Here is an 8,798-nt window from a genome sequence, read left to right as displayed (position 1 = left end):
CCCGGTCTCAGTCCCCCCGGTCTCTGTCCTCCCCCCGGTCCCTGTCCCCCGGTCTCTGTCCTCCCCCGGTCTCTGTCCCCCCGGTCCCTGTCCCCCCCCGGTCCCTGTCCCCCGGTCCCTGTCCCCCCGGTCTCTGAGAGGTTCAGTATCAGAACTCACCTGAAGGTGTTCCTCTCGGTCTTGTTCCCGTGTCGCTCTGGGACCGTCTGGGGCTGCTGTTGCTTCTCAGGGCCAGCCAAGTCAGTAGGAGACGGGCTGAGGACGGGCCGACGGACAGGAGGGAAAACACACACAGAGGGAGAGAGTGAGGAGCAAGGGTTGCCAAGGCAACAGCAGTACACAACACACACTTCAGTGTTTAGTGTTTGTGTGAGCGAGTGTGTGTGTGTCTTTGTTTGTTTGTGTGTGAGAGTGTGAGTGTGTGAGAGAGTGAGTGCATGTGAGTGAGTGAGAGAGTGAGTAAGTGAATGAGAGTGTGTGTGTGAGAGAGTGAGTAAGTGTGAGAGTAAGTGAGTGTTTGTGAGAGTGAGTAAGTGAGTGAGTGTGAGTGTGCCTCATCGTTTCTACGAGACAGAATAGTTGTTTTTCCAGCAGGCGTTAGTTTGTCAGTGTGTGAGAGAGAGAGTGAGTGAGGGAGTGAGTGAGTGTGTGAGACTGTAAGCGGTCACACATGATGTCAGTCACAGTGGAGGGTGTCCTTAACTAGTTAGTGACTGGACTAGTATCTGGAGACATTGGTTTAACTAGCTAGTGACTGAACTAGTATCTGGAGACATTGGTTTAACTAGCTAGTGACTGGACTAGTATCTGGAGACATTGGTTTAACTAGCTAGTGACTGAACTAGTATCTGGAGACATTGGTTTAACTAGCTAGTGACTGAACTAGTATCTGGAGACATTGGTTTAACTAGCTAGTGACTGGACTAGTATCTGGAGACATTGGTTTAACTAGCTAGTGACTGAACTAGTATCTGGAGACATTGGTTTAACTAGCTAGTGACTGGACTAGTATCTGGAGACATTGGTTTAACTAGCTAGTGACTGGACTAGTATCTGGAGACATTGGTTTAACTAGCTAGTGACTGAACTAGTATCTGGAGACATTGGTTTAACTAGCTAGTGACTGAACTAGTATCTGGAGACATTGGTTTAACTAGCTAGTGACTGAACTAGTATCTGGAGACATTGGTTTAACTAGCTAGTGACTGGACTAGTATCTGGAGACATTGGTTTAACTAGCTAGTGACTGAACTAGTATCTGGAGACATTGGTTTAACTAGCTAGTGACTGAACTAGTATCTGGAGACATTGGTTTAACTAGCTAGTGACTGAACTAGTATCTGGAGACATTGGTTTAACTAGCTAGTGACTGAACTAGTATCTGGAGACATTGGTTTAACTAGCTAGTGACTGAACTAGTATCTGGAGACATTGGTTTAACTAGCTAGTGACTGGACTAGTATCTGGAGACATTGGTTTAACTAGCTAGTGACTGGACTAGTATCTGGAGACATTGGTTTAACTAGCTAGTGACTGAACTAGTATCTGGAGACATTGGTTTAACTAGCTAGTGACTGAACTAGTATCTGGAGACATTGGTTTAACTAGCTAGTGACTGGACTAGTATCTGGAGACATTGGTTTAACTAGCTAGTGACTGGACTAGTATCTGGAGACATTGGTTTAACTAGCTAGTGACTGAACTAGTATCTAGAGACATTGGTTTAACTAGCTAGTGACTGAACTAGTATCTGGAGACATTGGTTTAACTAGCTAGTGACTGGACTAGTATCTGGAGACATTGGTTTAACTAGCTAGTGACTGAACTAGTATCTGGAGACATTGGTTTAACTAGCTAGTGACTGGACTAGTATCTGGAGACATTGGTTTAACTAGCTAGTGACTGAACTAGTATCTAGAGACATTGGTTTAACTAGCTAGTGACTGAACTAGTATCTGGAGACATTGGTTTAACTAGCTAGTGACTGGACTAGTATCTGGAGACATTGGTTTAACTAGCTAGTGACTGAACTAGTATCTGGAGACATAGGTTTAACTAGCTAGTGACTGGACTAGTATCTGGAGACATTGGTTTAACTAGCTAGTGACTGGACTAGTATCTGGAGACATTGGTTTAACTAGCTAGTGACTGAACTAGTATCTGGAGACATAGGTTTAACTAGCTAGTGACTGGACTAGTATCTGGAGACATTGGTTTAACTAGCTAGTGACTGGACTAGTATCTGGAGACATTGGTTTAACTAGCTAGTGACTGGACTAGTATCTGGAGACATTGGTTTAACTAGCTAGTGACTGGACTAGTATCTGGAGACATTGGTTTAACTAGCTAGTTAGTGACTGGACTAGTATCTGGAGACATTGGTTTAACTAGCTAGTTAGTGACTGGACTAGTATCTGGAGACATTGGTTTAACTAGCTAGTGACTGGACTAGTATCTGGAGACATTGGTTTAGCTAGCTAGTGACTGGACTAGTATCTGGAGACATTGGTTTAACTAGCTAGTGACTGGACTAGTATCTGGAGACATTGGTTTAACTAGCTAGTGACTGGACTAGCATCTGGAGACATTGGTTTAACTAGCTAGTGACTGGACTAGTATCTGGAGACATTGATTTAACTAGCTAGTGACTGGACTAGTATCTAGAGACATTGGTTTAACTAGCTAGTGACTGAACTAGTATCTCGAGACATTGGTTTAACTAGCTAGTGACTGGACTAGTATCTGGAGACATTGGTTTAACTAGCTAGTGACTGGACTAGTACATGGAGACATTGGTTTAACTAGCTAGTGACTGGACTAGTATCTGGAGACATTGATTTAACTAGCTAGTGACTGGACTAGTATCTGGAGACATTGGTTTAACTAGCTAGTGACTGGACTAGTATCTGGAGACATTGGTTTAACTAGCTAGTGACTGAACTAGTATCTGGAGACAGGTTTAACTAGCTAGTGACTGGACTAGTATCTGGAGACATTGGTTTAACTAGCTAGTGACTGGACTAGTATCTGGAGACAGGTTTAACTAGCTAGTGACTGGACTAGTATCTGGAGACAGGTTTAACTAGCTAGTGACTGAACTAGTATCTGGAGACATTGGTTTAACTAGCTAGTGACTGAACTAGTATCTGGAGACATTGGTTTAACTAGCTAGTGACTGGACTAGTATCTGGAGACATTGGTTTAACTAGCTAGTGACTGGACTAGTATCTGGAGACAGGTTTAACTAGCTAGTGACTGGACTAGTATCTGGAGACATTGATTTAACTAGCTAGTGACTGGACTAGTATCTGGAGACATAGGTTTAACTAGCTAGTGACTGAACTAGTATCTGGAGACATTGGTTTAGCTAGCTAGTGACTGGACTAGTATCTGGAGACATTGGTTTAACTAGCTAGTGACTGGACTAGTATCTGGAGACATTGGTTTAACTAGCTAGTGACTGGACTAGCATCTGGAGACATTGGTTTAACTAGCTAGTGACTGGACTAGTATCTGGAGACATTGATTTAACTAGCTAGTGACTGGACTAGTATCTAGAGACATTGGTTTAACTAGCTAGTGACTGAACTAGTATCTCGAGACATTGGTTTAACTAGCTAGTGACTGGACTAGTATCTGGAGACATTGGTTTAACTAGCTAGTGACTGGACTAGTACATGGAGACATTGGTTTAACTAGCTAGTGACTGGACTAGTATCTGGAGACATTGGATTAACTAGCTAGTGACTGGACTAGTATCTGGAGACATTGGTTTAACTAGCTAGTGACTGGACTAGTATCTGGAGACATTGGTTTAACTAGCTAGTGACTGGACTAGTATCTGGAGACATTGGTTTAACTAGCTAGTGACTGAACTAGTATCTGGAGACATTGGTTTAACTAGCTAGTGACTGAACTAGTATCTGGAGACATTGGTTTAACTAGCTAGTGACTGAACTAGTATCTGGAGACATTGGTTTAACTAGCTAGTTAGTGACTGGACTAGTATCTAGAGACATTGGTTTAACTAGCTAGTGACTGGACTAGTATCTAGAGACATTGGTTTAACTAGCTAGTGACTGAACTAGTATCTGGAGACATTGGTTTAGCTAGCTAGTGACTGAACTAGTATCTGGAGACATTGGTTTAACTAGCTAGTGACTAGTATCCTCTCCTGAATACCTCCTGTCCAGGCTGACATCACCAGACAACATTACTGAACCGGTCCTCTCCTGAATACCTGTTGTCCAGGCTGACATCACCAGACAACATTACTGAACCGGTCCTCTCCTGAATACCTGTTGTCCAGGCTGACATCACCAGACAACATTACTGAACCGGTCCTCTCCTGAATACCTGTTGTCCAGGCTGACATCACCAGACAACATTACTGAACCGGTCCTCTCCTGAATACCTCCTGTCCAGGCTGACATCACCAGACAACATTACTGAACCGGTCCTCTCCTGAATACCTCCTGTCCAGGCTGACATCACCAGACAACATTACTGAACCGGTCCTCTCCTGAATACCTCCTGTCCAGGCTGACATCACCAGACAACATTACTGAACCGGTCCTCTCCTGAATACCTGTTGTCCAGGCTGACATCACCAGACAACATTACTGAACCGGTCCTCTCCTGAATACCTCCTGTCCAGGCTGACATCACCAGACAACATTACTGAACCGGTCCTCTCCTGAATACCTCCTGTCCAGGCTGACATCACCAGACAACATTACTGAACCGGTCCTCTCTGAATACCTGATGTCCAGGCTGACATCACCAGACAACATTACTGAACCGGTCCTCTCCTGAATACCTCCTGTCCAGGCTGACATCACCAGACAACATTACTGAACCGGTCCTCTCCTGAATACCTCCTGTCCAGGCTGACATCACCAGACAACATTACTGAACCGGTCCTCTCCTGAATACCTCCTGTCCAGGCTGACATCACCAGACAACATTACTGAACCGGTCCTCTCCTGAATACCTCCTGTCCAGGCTGACATCACCAGACAACATTACTGAACCGGTCCTCTCCTGAATACCTCCTGTCCAGGCTGACATCACCAGACAACATTACTGAACCGGTCCTCTCCTGAATACCTCCTGTCCAGGCTGACATCACCAGACAACATTACTGAACCGGTCCTCTCCTGAATACCTCCTGTCCAGGCTGACATCACCAGACAACATTACTGAACCGGTCCTCTCCTGAATACCTCCTGTCCAGGCTGACATCACCAGACAACATTACTGAACCGGTCCTCTCCTGAATACCTCCTGTCCAGGCTGACATCACCAGACAACATTACTGAACCGGTCCTCTCCTGAATACCTCCTGTCCAGGCTGACATCACCAGACAACATTACTGAACCGGTCCTCTCCTGAATACCTCCTGTCCAGGCTGACATCACCAGACAACATTACTGAACCGGTCCTCTCCTGAATACCTCCTGTCCAGGCTGACATCACCAGACAACATTACTGAACCGGTCCTCTCCTGAATACCTCCTGTCCAGGCTGACATCACCAGACAACATTACTGAACCGGTCCTCTCCTGAATACCTGTTGTCCAGGCTGACATCACCAGACAACATTACTGAACCGGTCCTCTCCTGAATACCTCCTGTCCAGGCTGACATCACCAGACAACATTACTGAACCGGTCCTCTCCTGAATACCTCCTGTCCAGGCTGACATCACCAGACAACATTACTGAACCGGTCCTCTCCTGAATACCTCCTGTCCAGGCTGACATCACCAGACAACATTACTGAACCGGTCCTCTCCTGAATACCTGTTGTCCAGGCTGACATCACCAGACAACATTACTGAACCGGTCCTCTCCTGAATACCTCCTGTCCAGGCTGACATCACCAGGCAACATTACTGAACCGGTCCTCTCCTGAATACCTCCTGTCCAGGCTGACATCACCAGACAACATTACTGAACCGGTCCTCTCCTGAATACCTCCTGTCCAGGCTGACATCACCAGACAACATTACTGAACCGGTCCTCTCCTGAATACCTCCTGTCCAGGCTGACATCACCAGACAACATTACTGAACCGGTCCTCTCCTGAATACCTCCTGTCCAGGCTGACATCACCAGACAACATTACTGAACCGGTCCTCTCCTGAATACCTCCTGTCCAGGCTGACATCACCAGACAACATTACTGAACCGGTCCTCTCCTGAATACCTCCTGTCCAGGCTGACATCACCAGACAACATTACTGAACCGGTCCTCTCCTGAATACCTCCTGTCCAGGCTGACATCATCTCAGAGAAAGGATGAACGAAGTGCTTTTCTCCAGCTGTGTTTAGAGAACAGGGTGCCATTTGGGGACTCAGAAGGGCACAAGCCCTCTTCAGTGGGTTAAGACTGATCCTCTCCTTTCACTGCCACTTTAATTAGTCAGACCTCTGTGGTCCCAGGTTCTCAGGAAGCTTTAATGGACTTTACCACAGTAGAAACATGAGTGAGTGAATGAGAGACCCAGAGAGTTCGAGAGAGAGACCCAGAGAGTTCGAGAGAGAGACCCAGAGAGTTCGAGAGAGAGACCCAGAGAGTTCGAGAGAGAGACCCAGAGAGTTCGAGAGAGAGACCCAGAGAGTTCGAGAGAGAGACCCAGAGAGTTCGAGAGAGAGACCCAGAGAGTTCGAGAGAGAGACCCAGAGAGTTCGAGAGAGAGACCCAGAGAGTTCGAGAGAGAGAGAGAGACCCAGAGAGTTCGAGAGAGAGAGAGAGACCCAGAGAGTTCGAGAGAGAGAGAGAGAGACCCAGAGAGTTCGAGAGAGAGCCCCAGAGAGACAGAGAGAGAGACAGAGAGAGAGACAGAGAGAGAGACAGAGAGAGAGACAGAGAGAGAGACAGAGAGAGAGACAGAGAGAGAGAGAGAGAGAGAGACAGAGAGAGACAGAGAGAGACAGAGAGAGACAGAGAGGGTGATGGAGGTGTAGTCAGACCTGCTTGCGGCTCGAGAGGCAGAAGGAGCAGGTTCCTCAGAGATGGAACCAGCCTTGTTAAAGAGCCGTGACCTCCTACTGATCCCCAAGGCAGACATGTGGTGACTGAGGAATGACCGCCCCCTAGTGGCCAGGACAGGACAGGACAGGAGAGAGAGGAGAGAGGAGAGGGGTAACAACCATGGTTTCATGACGGCTACACAAAATAGTGCACTACTTTAAACCAGAGCACAATATAGGGAATAGGGCTCTGGTCTATAGTAGTACCACTATATATAGGGAATAGGGCTCTGGTCTATAGTAGTACCACTATATAGGGAATAGGGCTCTGGTCTATAGTAGTAACACTATATAGGGAATAGGGCTCTGGTCTATAGTAGTACCACTATATAGGGAATAGGGCTCTGGTCTATAGTAGTACCACTATATAGGGAATAGGGCTCTGGTCTATAGTAGTACCACTATATAGGGAATAGGGCTCTGGTCTATAGTAGTACCACTATATAGGGAATAGGGCTCTGGTCTATAGTAGTACCACTATATAGGGAATAGGGTGGTATTTGGGACACTGACACCAAATGAGAAACCAAGGAGGCAGACAGACCCACAACACCAGACAGGCCAGAGGACAGACAGGCCAGAGGACAGACAGGCCAGAGGACAGACAGGCCAGAGGACGGAGAATAGCAGCAACCCAGAAAGAGAACGTAGATGGAGCACGACGGAAAGAGACTTAAGTATTTAAGGCAAAAAGGGACAACATGTTGATTTACGATGATTCCAAACAGCTTCAGGACGTGTAAACATTGGACAGCGAAGGACAGAACATCAGCTGAATAAAGACAGAGCATGAAGCACGTTCAGCCAATCAGCAACAACACAAACAAAGAACTAGAGAAACCATGACAACATGCTGGTGCACGGTCTGCAGGTCACCATGACAACATGCTGGTGTACGGTCTGCAGGTCACCATGACAACATGCTGGTGTACGGTCTGCAGGTCACCATGACAACATGCTGGTGTACGGTCTGCAGGTCACCATGACAACATGCTGGTGTACGGTCTGCAGGTCACCATGACAACATGCTGGTGTACGGTCTGCAGGTCAACCTACCATGACAACATGCTGGTGCACGGTCTGCAGGTCACCATGACAACATGCTGGTGTACGGTCTGCAGGTCACCATGACAACATGCTGGTGTACGGTCTGCAGGTCACCATGACAACATGCTGGTGTACGGTCTGCAGGTCACCATGACAACATGCTGGTGTACGGTCTGCAGGTCACCATGACAACATGCTGGTGTACGGTCTGCAGGTCACCATGACAACATGCTGGTGTACGGCCTGCAGGTCACCATGACAACATGCTGGTGTACGGTCTGCAGGTCACCATGACAACATGCTGGTGTACGGTCTGCAGGTCACCATGACAACATGCTGGTGTACGGTCTGCAGGTCACCATGACAACATGCTGGTGTACGGTCTGCAGGTCACCATGACAACATGCTGGTGTACGGTCTGCAGGTCACCATGACAACATGCTGGTGTACGGCCTGCAGGTCACCATGACAACATGCTGGTGTACGGCCTGCAGGTCACCATGACAACATGCTGGTGTACGGTCTGCAGGTCACCATGACAACATGCTGGTGTACGGTCTGCAGGTCACCATGACAACATGCTGGTGTACGGTCTGCAGGTCAACCTACCATGACAACATGCTGGTGTACGGTCTGCAGGTCACCATGACAACATGCTGGTGTACGGTCTGCAGGTCACCATGACAACATGCTGGTGTACGGCCTGCAGGTCA

General features: G+C 47.3%; 1 protein-coding gene across 1 annotated transcript in view; it reads right to left on the bottom strand.

Moving 5' to 3' along the window:
• Window positions 1–122: 122 nt before the first annotated feature.
• Window positions 123–8,798, bottom strand: part of LOC127924958 (FH1/FH2 domain-containing protein 3-like) — an 85,449-nt gene continuing 76,773 nt past the window's right edge. The window contains exons 9-10 of the mRNA XM_052509626.1: window positions 6,979–7,101; window positions 123–255 (exon numbers count right to left, since the gene is read on the bottom strand). The gene's annotated coding sequence lies outside the window, so the exon portion shown is untranslated. The remainder of the gene's footprint in view (window positions 256–6,978; window positions 7,102–8,798) is intronic.

Source organism: Oncorhynchus keta, unplaced genomic scaffold (genome assembly GCF_023373465.1).
Source record: "Oncorhynchus keta strain PuntledgeMale-10-30-2019 unplaced genomic scaffold, Oket_V2 Un_contig_4826_pilon_pilon, whole genome shotgun sequence".
Lineage (NCBI taxonomy): Eukaryota > Metazoa > Chordata > Actinopteri > Salmoniformes > Salmonidae > Oncorhynchus > Oncorhynchus keta.
Note: the sequence above shows the minus strand (reverse complement) of the source record. Positions and strands in the feature narration are given on the sequence as shown.